Source organism: Camelus bactrianus, chromosome X, assembly GCF_048773025.1.
Source record: "Camelus bactrianus isolate YW-2024 breed Bactrian camel chromosome X, ASM4877302v1, whole genome shotgun sequence".
Taxonomy (NCBI): Eukaryota; Metazoa; Chordata; class Mammalia; order Artiodactyla; family Camelidae; genus Camelus; species Camelus bactrianus.
This window is the reverse complement of record NC_133575.1, coordinates 33547915-33564629: the sequence shown is the minus strand read 5'-3', so window position 1 is coordinate 33564629 and position 16715 is coordinate 33547915. Positions and strand designations below refer to the sequence as shown.

Below are 16715 nucleotides of genomic sequence, written 5' to 3'. Positions count from 1 at the left end.
ATATTCAAAGATTAAGAAAAAAGTATCCTAAGGGACTCTGGGAGAAAGCAATCAACATACAAAAGGGTGAATAATTATGCTACTCTGAGATTTTTCTACAGGATATTACTTACCAAGATAATTAGAAGAATTCAATGAAATAATGTAATTATACTAGCCCTTGAATTGGAATCAGGGCATTCATAAACTTACTGAAACTATATTCAAAATATTGTTTGTGCATATATGTGTACATTTTTCTAGGATGAGAACAAATGGCTTTTTTACTTGAGTGACAAAGAGATGGTAAATAAATTAAAACTCACAGCTGTAGGGCATGTCTCCCCAGTGGAAGACTTCATCTTTCTTGTCCATAGAAAGTGCATTGTGTGTCCATGAATTTATTGCAAGGGTTTTTGTTTTTTTTTTATGTGTGAGTTTCTATCCAAATTATATCTAAAATTAATATGAATAGCATATTCTGTATAATGTAGTTGATCACCTTATAATTGAACATGAATTTATTTCAATGCACATATTTGCATTTGTGCTTAGGGGACCACCTTGTACAAAAGGATTGTGAAGTGACAGCATTTAAGTTCTAATATGCTAGCAAGCACATTCTTTGCTCTTATTCACCTTTTCTAATGCCACGAACGACAACTTTCTAACACTTACCTTTGGGTAAATATTGATTTCCTTAAACAATTATGAGGGGGGGGGAAACCTAGACTCCTGCTTTAAAAAAGCATTAGTCCATGAGAGTATTCCGTTTTGACTTAAGCTGCTTATTTACATAAGAATCTGATGTGACATCCAGAAAACTACCATGTGCTTTGGAGCAATGTTCTATTTTAATTGTTTTGGGCTTGTGGAAAAGGACAGAGGCAGAATTAATATGATGAAAGGACTAAATGATATCCTAAGAAACTATAAAATAAAAGACCTCAAAATTGTTTAAACAAAGAAAACAGCCATCATGTGGCAAACTATATTTCTATAAATTGTATTGATTGTCAGCACTAGTTTGACTTCAACAAAAAATTATCTGTTATACAAAATTAATTTTGTTTACCTAAACTTTATTGGTTGTGTGGTTTGATGAATTCAATTTTTAATTTAGATTTTATAATTGTGTAAGGGATAATAGCATAAGGAGTTCATTCTTAGGTTTACATCTATACATATTTATAGGCCATTATAATACAATGAAAAAGAGTTTCTGTCATCACTGTGGATCAGCAAAAAATTTCTTTTTGCTTTAGAAGTGTGTGAAAATCCCCACATAGGGCATAAATCACCCAAACTGCTCATTGTCTCCATCTCAGTACGGCTTTGCTATAGGCAGACTGCCTTCATTCTCTAGCTGGGTGACTCCACTCCTCCGTCTCAGAGTATGGGAGATTGAGAGTTTTGCTTCAGCAGAATGAACTACAACATGCTGCACCCAATCAGGATCATTCCCAAATAGTACCCTTATTGATTTGTTGGTCAAAACTCAAAACAAACAAATCCCCTAATGCCATATTTACTTAGTAGGAAATGAACAAATGCATGAAAAGTTATAATCTTCCATGCTTTGTTTCATCCTGAGTTCCCTAAAAAACAGAGGATGAGGGTGTGATACACAGTTCACTTCCTTGCTTTTGAGGTTGGGTGCACTCAGTGAATGAAGAATGAGGGAAAAGGGAATTTCAGTCAAGGAAGGAGCAAAACCTAATACAAGATGATGTGTTACCAAGATGTTCATTGCCATGTAGGACAACTGGTTGATTGGTCACGTAGGATATCTTCAGAAAGGATGTGTGGAACTTCTGCTTTTCTGAACCATATGGTTTTGTTGGAAAGAGAGGAAGGACAAGCAATTTATCTGCCAATCCCTTTCCATCTCCTGTCTCATTAGTCAAAGTTCACCCCATGGGGCATTAACACCCTGCCTGACCTCACTAGACAGTCACTGGAGAAGACAGAGTCTCTGTGGGTGCAGGTGATCAGACCTGAGTCTTGAAACCACTGTGACTCCTTCTGGGGTAAACATGATAGTGGCTCAGTTCTTGCCCCCAGAGAACCTGTGCTGGAACAAAACCCATACCTCTAATACCTGGGTACCATGGAACCTAGGGTTCAGAGGAAGAAAGAAGCTAGTTTTATAATGGGAAGGAGAGAAGGGAAAAAGATGGGGAAGGAAGAGCTAAATGGAGTTGAGTGCCAATTTACCCATTTGTATAAGAAACATAAATGACACTGTAGTACATTGATCAGGAAATTCCCAGCATACTACAGGAAAAACCAAATTAAATCAGAAGGTTGCTTCTTGAATGTTGAGATCATAGCAGGAAGATTTATTGGTACATGTTAAAGCATGAAGGACACCAGCTCTGACCTCCACAGTTAAACCTATTCTTAGGCCAGGATATTTCTATCGATGGGAACATCCACTTTACCATCTCTGACTCTCCTTTCTCTGGCTTACCAGTCCCCACCCCATGGTCTTGGGATTAGCTTTGGCCAGTAGAATGTAGGTTAAATGATGTTATGCCAGTTATGAGACTAGATCTCAAGAAGACTTGCATGCATTGGCTTGACTTCTTGGAACACTGCCCAGAAGTCTGCTCTAGTATGAGAGACCACATGGAGGAGAGATGAACTGTCTAGCATGAAGTCATCTGAGAAAAGCCAGCCCATGGCTCACACAGTAGCTGACCATAAATGCATGAATGACCCTGGCAGAGACCAGAAGAGCTGCTCGGATGAGCATAACCGAAACTGTCAATCCCCAGAATTATTTGCTCAGTAGATAGTTGCTGCTTTAAACCACCGAGCTTTGGGGTAGTTTGTTACACAGCAAAAGTTAACTGATAAGTCTGGTATCTGAAACATAGGTTATTTTTCCCTTTTTCAATTGATAGTTACCTTTCAGCTGTATGATGTTAATTAAAATGTTGATTCCTCCCAAATAAATACAAAATAAGCTGAAGTATTTTTGAACGGAAGACGAGCTACCAGGAATTTCAACTGGCATTTTAATATGTTCCATGACTGCAGATAAAACTTTTTTCTTCACAAGTTATCCTTTTACTTTACAGCAGAAAAGAGTTGTTTGAGACACAGAAAAATATTTATTTTTTGACAATACCAAGGAATTGGACTTTCTGCAAGACATAAGATCCCTTTCTCCTCCTTCAACACCTACATAAGTGTTCTGGAGGGATACAAAAAACAAAAAAGAATTATTGACATATTTTTGTATCCAATGCCAACTATTCCTTTTAATCTTCTGACCATACTCAGAACCAGGGGACTTGGAAATTCTACATTCTCACTCAAGTTGTACAAGATCTAGGAAGTCCAATTGAACTAAGAGTCTCAGAGATGAAATAACTAATTCAAACTTGCTTTACTTACAACTAATGTTTTAATTATAACTAATACACCACCCTGTCAGCAATGGAATCATAGTGCAGAGCTGCCAATAGGGTTGAACTACCTCAGAAATAAATAGGATGTTTTCTCCATAAACTGCCACGTAACAATCCTTTAGGGAAGATGAAATAGAAAGGATAGCTATTTTCAACTCTAACTGTGGGAATTCCGCATGGTGTCCTGCTAACAAGGAAATAGAATATCTGATTTGGGGGATCAACCTAGCTTGCTTCATAGTGGAGCTCTCAAAATTAATGTTTACAAAGATTTATAGATTCAGAAATGAAAAGTATTTTACAGAATGATGATTATGATTAATTTGGAAGAAAAATACTTCTATGCTTCTTAGAAATAGGATCAAAAAGGGTTTTTATTTCTAGTTGTATGAAGAACAAAAAAAATCTATGTATGATAAGAAAAGAGGCATGTGGTACTCACTATAAACACATTTATTTTGTGGTCCTTTTGTTGTTTGTCTTGTGGGTCAGCTTTAAATCACAAGAATGATGATCACATACACCCAGGGGAATAACGGGAAGGGTTAATGTCAGCCCATATAATTTCCTTTATTTAACTGGTACCAAGCTTTCCATTGAAAAGCACATGTTCTCAGAACTGCAAGGAGTTCAATTGTGTACCTTGAGATCAGTCTATTATATGCCAACTACAGTGAAAATAAAGGAATGGCTATCCTCTAGACAGAAAAAAATCAATTAACTGAGTAACCCACAGTTCTTAGCCATTACTAATCTTTCCACGTAGCCTCAGCAGGATTCTTGTAGAAATGCGAACTTTTGCCAACCATTATCCCAACCTCCCCAGCAAATCACATCCAGTAGTGCAGTGAAAAAAATCGAGAAAGTAAAGATTTCTATCTACTCCAATGGTTATTGATATATTTTCCCTGGAAGACGAAAGGGTTATCCTTTAGAAACAAACAGATATTTTTCTAATAAGTGGCTATTACTATGAAACAAATGTTTTCTGCAATGTACACTGACTTTCAAAATCAGCTAGTTTAGCAGAATGTATGTATGTATACATGTAAATAGAAAATAAAAGAGAGATCTTGTTTTTTTTTCCCTAAAGTAAATATTCTGAAATATATCAGTGGTAAATGGAGGCATTTAAACCTCAAATATGATTTCATTCAAATAATTTTTGCATACTAAGAAGCAGGTTGCTTTTCAGAATCGACATAGGAAGTTATTACGATAGTGTAATCCTTTGCTAGCTCCCTCAAAATCATCAGAGCAGCCTCATTCTTGCAAAAGTGCAAAAGTGGAAATGTAAACCCAAAGAAGAGTTTAAGGGGATTTAAATGGTTGCACATTAAATAATACGTTAAAAGTTTTGACTGATAATCTCGTGAGGCTGAAGATATTCGGTTTATAGGGCATGTAATTCTTTAACCCTTGAGTCAATTCATTCAATATATATTAGTGGATGACTATTATATATCAAGTACTTTTCCAGGCACTGAGCATACTGTAGGGATATAAGCTCCTGCCTTCATAGGTTATATTCTAGAAGAGAGAAACAGACAATTAACAAGTAAATAAAATAACTTCCAATAAGGATGAAGGAAATATAACAGGGTAATGTGACAGTGACTAAAGTAGGCTAGGGATGAGGGTTGGCTCTTTTATGTTGTATGTTAAGGCAAAGCTGTGTTGAGAAGGTAACCTGTGTTTCAAAGACCCGAATGATGAGAATGGGGAAGCCATTTGAAAAATCTAGAGCTGAGAGTTCTAGGTAGAGGGACTAAGAAGTGCAAAAGTCCAATGTTGGGAATAAACCTATTAGGACCAAAGATCAGAAAGGCCAGTATGTCGGGTTTGGTGAGCTGGGACTGGGTCATGCTGGGCCAAGGATATCATGTTACGGAATTGGGATTTTATTTTATGTACATTGGAAATTCATGAAAAGGTATTCAGCTGGGGAGAAACAGAATATGACTTAAGTTTTTAAAAGCTCAATCTGGTAGTTATATTAGAAGCAGGAATGGAAGTAGTAAGTCCAGTTGAGAAGTTGTTGTAATAGAACAGAGGAGAGATGTTAGTGGCTTGTTCTAGGGTGGTATCTGTAAAGGGTGTGTGTACTGGAAATGGAAAAAAATGGAGAGATTGCGGATATGCTGGAGGAGTAGAGTTAGCAGGACTAGGCAACAAATTCGATATGGGTGACAAGGATGAACTTTTGGATTTTCGGTTTACATCATTCAATAAGAGAGGAGACACTAAGAGAGGATCAAATTTGTATTGTAGACTTTGGAGAGTATATATATATATATATTTTTTTTTTGCCTTGTTGAATTTGAGATAACTCTGAGCCACTAAAATGAAGAAGTTGAGTACAAAATTGGACATGTGTACCTGGGACTCAAAAAAATCTGGGCAAGGTGACCTAGTAAGATCACCCTTATCCCTTGGCCACAACACCACTATCCACAGCAAGATTCAAAATAGGCCTAAAGAGCACTTGTTTCTGGTAGATTTCTCCTCTGGGCCTGACATGATTCACTGTAGTCTATAAAATAGGTCCGCAGGGCTCAGGGTGCTCCAGGTAAGACAATATTTACAACATGGCTTGACATTGTCAGGGCCATTGATATCAACTATCTGTCTCAATAGAATCGATGCCCTGCCTTCTTCTAAAAGACCAATTTAGGACTAAATAATCCCTTTCTCCTCCCATCCCATCAGCCTCCCTCCCATCCCTGTTTTTGGTTTTTAATGGAAGTATAGTCAGTTTATAATGTTGTGTTAATTTCTGGTGTACAGCATAGCGATCATGGTATTGAATATAGTTCCCTGTTTTCATCAGTTACTACCAGAAATCCAAGTTGCTCAGGCCATCATCAAGGCTTTCTCCCCATCCAGCTCTGTACATGATAAGCCTGATCTCATCACCTATATTTCCCTGATCCCCAGTCCCGAGTCCTCTGAAATTCATGATTTATCATCAGCAAAATCCCCTGTATCCTTTACTTCATCTCTTAATGTTCCCTTCACCCTCTTGTTCTAATCATAATCGGGCTCTTTCCTGAGGACAATGCCTCCTTTGCAGCCCTTTCAAATGCTACTTATAGGACCTTGAGGCAGGGTAGGTGTGCTTGTTGCTTCCCAATTATTTTACCTCTATTCTTTATCAAAAATCACAAGTCTTTGAACTGCATTACCCCAGACCTTACAATCCTTGGCTTATTCTTTTAGAAGTTGTCATATATTGCACTCCTGGTCACTCAGCCTAATTCATGATGAGGAATATCCTTAATCTTAACCTCAAACATTACAAGCTCTCATCACAGCCTTCTATGTTTCCAGATCACTAATCTAGTACCCTTATTCCAACTATTCTGAAATCTTAGGACTCCTACCCATTGACCAAGTGGGCCTTCATTGATGCTTAGCAAACATGCTTCATCTTGCTTATAAAGTTGCTGTGCTACTGTTTCAGATGCCTCTTTCCTACCTCTTTTCCCTCTTCTCTAACCCTTCAAAATATCCACATTCTTCTTTATTCTCATTAAATCTATTACCTATTCTATCATAACTGACATTCTCTCTCTCCTACCTATAAAAATGAATGAACAGTAATAACGCCTATACTCATACACTGAATCCCCTTTCTCTGTACCACCTGGGGATTATCCTCTTTCTACAGGGTCATTCTCATCATCATATAAACTTAGATATAATAGTTCCAATATTAAATAAGACACCTGTCATTATCTCATCTCTCCTTCCAGCTATGATCTCATTTTTTCTTTCATTTTATAGCAAAATTCTGTAGACTGTTGTCTATACTTACTGTCTTGGAGTCTTCATCTCCTTTTCTTTCTTAGACCCACTCTAACCAAAAGCTTCCCCCTCCATTGCATGGAAACAACTCTTGTCATAGTGAACAGAACTCCGTATCATCAAATCAAGTGCTGAGTTCCCTGTCTTCATTTCACAAGAGAATTCGACAGCATTTAACAGAGATGACCATTTCCCCCTTCTGAAAATACATTCTTCATTTGGCATTTGAGCTTCATTCCCCTGGCTTTCCCCCTGCATCACTGGCTGCTCCTTCTTAATCTCCCTTGCTGGCTTCTCTTCGTCTTATCTCTCTACATTGCAGTCCCCTAGGGCTCATCCCTCAGACCTCGTCTCTTCTTTATCATCAGTATTTCCTTAAGTGAATTCATCCAGTCCTATGCTTTGAACATCATTTTTGTGCTGATAATTTCCAAATTTGTCTTCCATCCAGACTGCCTATTTGAGCAGCAAACTTACATATTAGCATTCAGCTACCTATGTGACATCTCCACTTTGAGGTCTAAAGGCATATCAATCATAATATATCAGAAACCAAACTTGGTATTTGTTCCCAAACCTGCTACTATTGCAGTCTTCCTCATTTTGGTTAATGGCTGCTACATTTTTTCATTTTCTCAAAACTTAGGTGCTTGTCCTTATCTCTTTCCTGTCTTTATTATGCACATCAATCCTAAGCAGTTATTATCAGCTCTGCCTTCAAAATATATCCTAATTCTAACCACCTCCACTGCTACTACCTTGGGCCAAGCCACTATCATTTATTACTTAGCTTTCTAACTGGACTTCCTCTTTCTTCTTTCATTTTGTCCTCAATAGAGCAGCCACAGTGATTTTTTTTTTAACTGTAAGTCAGATCATATCACTCCTTTGTTCAAAATTCTCTAATGGCTTCCATCACACTTAGAAAACAATCAGAATTCCTACCTATGACTGAAGATGTCTCTGCCCATCTTTTTGTCCTCATCTCTTTGCCCGCTCTCCTCCAGTCTTCTTGCAATCACCTGAACATGAACAATCCAACCTCATTCCTACCTCGAGGATCTTTCTATGTGCTGTACCTTCTGCCTGGAATGCTATTCTTCCACAGTCTTATTCTTGCTCTTGCTCCTATTCAATCGGGTCTCTGCTCAAATGCCACCTCCGCAGATAGACCTTCTCCCATCATCCTACTGAAAATAGCCATCACCACCCCTTCTTCAGATTAGTCTCTATCCCCTTCCCTTTCTTGAAAGTCTTCATAAAAGTTTCACTAGATGGAAATGTTTTATTTATTTGTTTCCTGGTTTTGTCTATTTTTCCCCTAGCATGTGATCCCCATCAGGGCAGAGATTTTATCTTTTGTTCCCTTCTGAATTCTAAGAGTCTCAACAGTATCTGGCAGAGTAGATGCTCGTTAAACACTTGATTTATGAATAAATAAATTAATAAAATAGTCAATAAATGAGTAAATGAATGTAGTCAGAAAAATCCACAAGTGGGATACATTTTTTGGAAAAAGATAGTTATTTTCATTTTGAACAAGTTGAATTTGAGATGCTGGCCAAGGATCCAAGTAGAGATGCTTAGAAGATAATTGAAAATTCAGTTCTGCAATTTGGGAGAATTTTCAGAGTGGGAAATAAAGAATTGAAAAGGCATTTGTATTAGTTTCCTACTGCTGCTGTAACAAGTCACCACAAACTTAGTGGCTCAAAACAACACAAATTTACTTTAGAGTTTGGGAGGCCAAAAGTCCTAAAATCTAGGTGTAGGCAGGGCTGTATTCCCTCTGGAGGCTCCAGGGGAAAATTCATTTCCATGTCTTTTCCAGCTTATAGAGGCCACCTATGTTCCTCAGCTATGGCTCCTACCACCATCTTCAAAGCCAAGTGTACCACCTTCAGCTCTCTCTGCCTCCGTCTCTGTCTCTCTCATTCTAGCTCTCACTCTCTTCTGATTTCTGCTTCCATAGTCACATCTTCTGCTCTGACTCTCCTGTTTCCTTATTTTATAAGTATATTTGTGATTACACTGGACACTACCTGGATAATTCAGGAGTAATCTCTCCATTTAAAGATCCTTAACATTATCACATTGGCCTAGCCCCTCTCTTGTCATATAAGATAACATATTTGCAGGTCTGAGGATTAGGATGTGGACATCTTTGGGGGCGCCAATATTCTGTCTACCACAGAAGTCAGTAAAGCAAGCTCATGAATTATCTACAAGAGACTGAAGAGCTTGATTTTAACTAGTCTCCAGACAGATGAGCAAAACTCCAAGCTACTGGGATGTTGTGGAAGCAAAGGGAATAGAGATTTTCAAGAAGGAAGAGATTGGTCCCCAAGGTCAAATGCTGGAGAAGCATTACAAAAGATAAGAAGAAAAAGAAGTTTCTGCATTAGGTAATTAGGAAGTCACGGGTGGCTTTCTAGAAAACAATTTCGGTCAAGTTTTGGTGTGGGAAGCCAGATATTAAGTAACTGATAAATGAGTGAAGAGTAAAAAGAAAAATAGATATTCAACCTCTTCCCATTATGAGAAATAATCCCGTGACAGCTGTTATGGTAAGCAGAATTTCAAGAGGTCATCTAGAATAAAAAACAATGTCATCATTCTACTAGTCTCTAGTTTTCTAAAGAGACCGAGAGTCAACACTTCAGCCGTTCTTTCTGCATGAAGTAATAGGCGGGACCATAACTGATTCAGTGTCATGCAGAGAGGCAGAGCCGAGCATGAACATGGGTTCACGCCAACTTAAAAGGTCACTGCCACATACGGGTGTCCTATTGGCACATTAGCTGTAAACTCCACTCCTGATTCAGTGTAATGGATTTTAAAGCTGATGCCTTGCCAAATTGATTTATAAGATGAATTGCTGCTGAAGCCGAGCTGAGCATTTTGAGTTCTGAGTATAAATGGAGAAAGCACCAGCGCGCTTCTCCATCCTGATTCTGCTGCTCGCTTGCCGCCCTCCCCTCTCCTGTCTCTTTCTACCATCTCTGACTGCTGAGGGAGGACCTGGGATGGAAGGGTGAAAAAATAAATGGGGCCAACGAAGCCTGGAGGCAGAGATCTTTTTGTGATGAAAATGCCAATGAGTAAATGTTCCAAACACAATCTTTTCAACATAGTTAAGACAATAAGTTTTCCCTTAGCTGGATATTAATGCAATTCAGATTACAAGTGCCAACCCAGCCCTTCAGACAGGCTTTTATCTGACCAGCTGTATCATCTTGAGAGAGTGACTAAACTTCTCAGAGCTTCATTCTCTCATCTGTAAAACTAAGGTAATAATAATAGTTAATCTTCACAAATGAACCAACACGAAAAGAGCAAAGTGATAACAATAATAGTAACAGTTATTCAAATAACAGCCTCGCTGAGAACAATAAATATCAGGCACTGGTATAAGCGCTTTATATGTATTAGCTCATTTATTCTTACTACAACCTCATGAAGTGTGTGTTATTTTAATCCTCATTTTACAGATAAGGGCTCTGAGGCATAGAGAGGTAAATACATAGCTAGGGAGCAGAAGAGTCAAATTCATGATATGTACACAATTAATGATGAGGAATAATGATGACAATAATGTTGATTTTAAATATCAGATGCCCAGACATGTAGTGTGTGAACATCTACATGAAAAAAATAATTGTTTTGAATCTCTTTAGTAAGTAATTTTCGTTTCAATGATGATATCTTTTTAACTTAGAGATACTCTACCTCTTACCAACAAAAAAGTACATAGTTGATCATTTCTATATTCCTTTTGTAGACTGTATTCTTCTCTTATGACATTTGTACCAAACTGGTCAAAAAACGGTGCTCATTTGCAAACAAAGCATTCCATAGCCTGAAAAATGGCATTTGTCACAGAGAGGAACTTTCCATTATATAAAACTCTGTACTCGATCCATTTTTACCATGACTTTCTCTTATTTATAGAGTGAAATATAATCATGTACTTCCTCTAGAGAAAATGAATGAATCTCAATGAAGCTACCTCATTTCTAAACAGGTCACATGAAGAACCAACACCAAGAAGGCTTTAGAAGGCAGACAAAGAGGACTAAACAAGAAGTAAGTTCCCATTTCCATTTCTCACCGAGTAGATCTAGCCATATAATTACTGGCTGAACTGAACTAGTCTGTCCAGAGAATGAGTGCATTGGCTCGATGTCTTCAGCAAACAGAAATTGACCTTATTTCCTCCGTGAAGCCATTCGTCCATGCATGGAGGAGAGGCTGTGATTTCTTTCCTTGTCCTGGACCAACAAAGTCATAATTGTCCCCCTCACTCGCCTTATCCTATTGCTTACATTCATAAGGATGCACTTAATTTACAAAGTTAAATATTTGTTGTTTTTCCCAGTGCTTTTGTCTATATCATTCCTTTATAAATCAGCACTGCCTCATTTGGGTTACTTGTTCACATGTTACAGAGCACGTAACAGCTAATTCTGTCATCAATACACAATGTGTATTGAAGAAAATCCTACAAATGTAGTTGGGTTGCAGGGTTGAGGAGGCAGGCAAGATAGTTCCTTCAGTAATCTTTCAGTATGAAACACACCAGCAACTCATTTTCTAGTTTTGGGGATAAAACACACACACTGGTTTCACAGAGATGATAATCATAGCCATAAGGATAATTATAGAAATAAAATAATACTCCATTAGCACAACAATTTAGCATAAAATAAATTACTTCAGAGGGAATATACAAGGATTGAGTGGATAAAGATGGGAGAGGATACAAATTAAGAAAGACTTTGAAAAGAATATAAACTGGAGTCAAAAGGAGTGAAAAAATAATTTGGTTGCCAGGAAGAGGATGAGAGATTTCTGGTGAGTACAGTGGTAAGTGGAGTGGGCTAGGAGACTCTAAGCAACAAGGAAATGGTGTGCTGTGTTAAAGGAGGGGCAGAGGCCAGCAGGAGGCTTCATTTGTGGTTGACCCAGCTATGTATTCGGTGGATACTTTTTCAATGAGTTTTGACCCAGAAAGACAGGAAGAAGGCAGGCAGAGCATTGACTATTTACAGGAATTAGTTAAGAGCAAAGTGGGAGTTGGGGAGAAAAAAATGAAAGACAAACCACATGGTGAAGGGATAGGAAATGTTCTATTTGGATACAGCCCCAGAGAAGATGGGGAGACTTGAAAGCAACCTGAACCACAGGCCACTGGACCCTCACTTCGCCAGTATCAGGTAATTTGTATATGGGGTGTGCCCTCCCCTGCAACCTACTAGGTCTCTAGGTACTGGGGACAGCTCCCTCTCTAAGACCTTTTGGGTCTAGGGTAGGTGATGGGTAATGGATCTAGACCCTTGTTACTGGCCCTAGGTATTGTGCCATTTATGGGGGCTTCCCTATACCCCGCCTACGTTTTCTACATTTTGTAAATAGTCCTTTCATTAAACTCTCCTGAAATCTTATAACTTAAATATGCCATCTGTTTCCTGGTGGGACCCTGATACCATAAGAAAGATGGGCCTGTGACATTTTCTTCCCTAGAATACTGGTGGTTACATTTAACTGAAGAAAGAATGAAACACAATTTAAAATACCGAGTGAAATTTAAAACGCTCCCTACCCTTAATAGCTGTACCTACCAGAAATCATTGCTTTAAGAGAAAAAAAAAGCACATTGTTTAATTAATAGTTTAATTGAAAGTTATTTAATTAAAAGTTTAATTAAATAGGATTGATAGAGGTAAAACCAGCTTGAAATAATGAAAGGTCTAAACCACAGAATTATATATGTGTTGTTCCCTCCAGGTAGGCAAATATGGATTAATGGCTAACCACACAGTCTAGAACAGAGGTCTATTGACCTATTTTCAGTTTTAGGGAACAGCACTGCTTGATTCCAGTGGTTTCAAACACGTGTGCACCGAGTCATTTTGTTTAATAGGATAAATACTTTACTTGCTTTCTTATTCCTGTTACTTGTACACATTGATATTCTATGTATAATTAACATAAATGTCAGTAGCACTGTGCATGATCAGGGACTCTGAGGAGGGATCTAAGAGTTTTGTGTTCGGTGCTGTTCAGACACTTGAAGATTCCATTTGGGGGAACATTATCTCCAATGTGGGGCTTTCAGAATGATTGGATGATGAGAGCTGGAAAAGCCCCATGTTCTGATCCTGTGTGGTGAGGCAGAAGGGCAGAAGGTTCTGTGAGCAGATGCTGGCATCGGTCTCTTATTCCGGTACTCAGATCTCAGAGTTCTACAGCTTCTAGGTTGTGTGACCTCAGTCATGTGGTTGAAGTTCCCACATCTCATTTTCCTCACCTAGAAAATAGGGATGGTGTTAAGACCTTCTATGAAAGGGTGGTTACGAGGATAAACTAAGTAACACATCTCTAACACTCACGTCCCGGCTGGCTGACAGTAAGGACTCAGTAATGTGGAACATTATCATGTAGAAATTTGATCAAGAATGATCTGCTTCGACTTGGTGACACAAGTAATTTCAGGGATCCCTCATCATTTCGGGTCTTGCTATCGGTATTTTGCGAAAATCAAGTGGCTATGCATTACTGTCATCTTCCAGCCCTGAGCAGGCACTGACGTGGAAAGCTTTTCTGAGCCTCTGAGCAGATTGTCTCACAGACAGCGATTCACAGTTCCAGGGGCAGGAACTCAACATGCAGACCTTCCTCTTTGTCCTGATGGTGTGAAATGAGGGATGCATTTCTGCCTGTGATGATGGTACTAGCCATTTTTTACTTTCTGTTGCCTACAAAGTCACCACAAATTTTCTTTAGTCAGTCCTGGGATTAGGAAGGGAGGAACCGGTAGTGTTGAGAGGGTAGAAACTTCTTTGGTTCTAGAAAGACAGAATGAGCTTTGCGCAGTGGCAGTATCGTAGCCAATGAGGTTTATCTGAGGCGCGATTATTGCTAATAGAAAGATAGAATGGCTATGTTGGTTGTTCAGTAATGAGTTCTCTATTAAAATGGAAGCAGCCCTTGGAAATGGTCCTGCACAGTTCCCTCATAGTATGGAAAAGGGAACTTTCCGTAGAGGGTGATGTCTTTGGGGATTTTAACCAGAATGGGACCCAGCATAGGTGGTAGGGAGGGACGAGTTTTCAGAGCCAAGAAATAAATTGAGAATTCACAAGTCTGGTCATGGTACAGCAATCAGACAGAATCATTTTAAAGGCTCTGTCTACCTTCATCACTGTCTAATCAGTGACTGAGGAGTGGGGGCTAAAGTCTTCAATGAAGGAAACTAGGAAAGATGAGGTCTTTATACAAGAGGGCTGAGGCCCCTACTCAGGAGGAAGTCTTGATATGAGCAGTTCCCTGAGTAGATCACAGAAAAGGAATTGACACGGAAGCACCTTCCTGCACACCGGGTCATGGCTGGCTGGGAAGAGCCAGGGATTACTGAACATCATCCCAAGTCTGGGTGGAGTACAGGAAAAAATATCCCACCCCACCTTAAACTCACTCCCATTATACGCTGGATCTCTGCCTGCTCGATCTGACCCAGGAAACAGGCTGGATCTGGGCCAAGAGATGTGGCTCATGGATAAATCTGGCTGTGAGAGCTGAGAGAACGCAAAGGCAGGTGAAATGACACAGCAAGCTAACATCGGAATCTTGACCTGCAGAGGGCAGGGCCGGGTGAACCAAGGATTCTTAGATTTCACTCTGCATCAGAATCCCCCGAGGAGCTTACAAAAGTACAGTTGCTCAGACCCCACACCCAAAGATACGGATTTATCTGGGGTGAGATCCAAGCATATTTATCTATTTAATAAAAATTTCTCTTTTAGAAGAGTTTTAGCTTTACAGAATTATTGCAAAAAAATAGTACAGAGAGTTCCCGGATACCCATCCCCAACACACACACACACAGTATTAACACCTTACGGAACACTTGTGAAAATTAATGAACCAATACTGAAGCATTATTATTAACTAACATCCATACTTTATCCAGATTTCTTCAGTTTTTCCCTAATGTCCTTCTTCTGTATCAGGGTCCCATCCAAGATACCGCATTGTAATTCCTAGTCAAGTCTCCTGAGGGTCCTCTGAGTTGTGACGGTTTCCCACATTTCCCTAATTTTTGATGACCTGGACAACTTTGAGGATTACCGGCTAGATACTTTGTAGCCTGTCCCTCAATTGGGATTGTTTTGGTGTTTTTCTCATGATTACACCAGGGTTATACATGTTGGCAAGAAAGACCACAGAGGTAAAGTGTCATTTTCATCACATCGTATCAATGGTGAATGCTACCAACATGACTTCTCACTGTTGGTGTTGACCTTGGTCACCTGGCTGAGGTTTGTCAGGTTTCTCCATTGTAAAGTTACACTTTCCTCCCCTTTTCTGTACTGTCCTCTTTGGAAGAAACTTGCTATGCACAGCTCACACTTAGGGAATGAAGACTTACACTCTACGTCCTGGAGGTTGGAAAATCGACATTTTAAAAAAAATTATGGTAAAATATACACAGTATAAAATTTACCAATTTGACCATTTTTTAATGTTATATTTCTTTTTTCAGTTTCTTGGTGATTCTAACGTGCGCCCAGGTTTGAGAACCACTCAGATACATGGAGGAAGGGGGCGATGGAGAGACACTGCGGTGTTTAGCATCCTACAGGACATCAGACCAGGTGTTAACATCTTCAGTGGATACTTTGGGGAGCCACATTCACCCTCTTAACTCTCTACCCCTTCTTGCAGCTGCTGTAGGCTTATCTGTGCTGGTGGCTGCTGGAGGGGGAAGAGACCCTGGTCAAAGAAGAAACATGCAGTGTATCAATACATGAGTAGAGGAAGAAGCCTCATCTTTCCATCTTTGTATCTCCCACAGCCTCACACACACTGTTTGGCACAGAATACGACACAGTTTATTAACCAAAGAAGATACTTGATTGTCACTGACACATTGTCAAATTTCACAGCCTGACCAGGGTAAGCTTACTCCTCCGATGCCCAGGTATGGGTGACCTGTCCCACAGCTCTGACCTGGCTCAGATCATCCCCCTCTTTAAGTCACATGCTCCTCCTCTTCTCGTTCCAAACTTTGACCCTCACTTTGACACGAGGGGTCTGGTCACACAACCACTTGGATTTCCTCTTCTCTGTAAAACAAAAAGATGTGGTCTTCATTCTCCAGAGGCCTAAGAACATGGAAAAAGGAGTCCACATCAGGAAGCAACTCCTCAGTAAATGATGTTTCCTCAGCTCCCAATAAACATTTGTTAAATTAAGGTCCCAGATGTGATGATCAGTGAGGATACAAGAGCTTGGATTAGAGACAGGACCAGCCATGTGACAATAATCATGGATAAGGTGACAAAGATTAAACTTGTTTCTGCAGTCTGTAGTGATTACTTTAAATATTAAGGAAACAAAGAGAGGAAAGGGTCAAATATGAATCTAAGACTGTCATGATGGCCAACTGAATTTTTATAGTGGTCATGTCTCCCACTGGGACAAAAAAGGCTTAAGCACGGGGAGATG

General features: G+C 39.3%; 1 long non-coding RNA gene and 1 pseudogene across 1 annotated transcript in view; both read left to right on the top strand.

The window, feature by feature from the left end:
- Positions 1-16425, top strand: part of LOC141576415 (uncharacterized) — a 54234-nt gene extending 37809 nt beyond the window's left edge. Inside the window, exons 3-4 of the long non-coding RNA XR_012504799.1 lie at positions 11230-11291; positions 15751-16425. This is a non-coding gene — a long non-coding RNA (uncharacterized LOC141576415). The remainder of the gene's footprint in view (positions 1-11229; positions 11292-15750) is intronic.
- Positions 14070-14144, top strand: LOC123619452 (U4 spliceosomal RNA; annotated as a pseudogene).
- Positions 16426-16715: the final 290 nt, after the last annotated feature.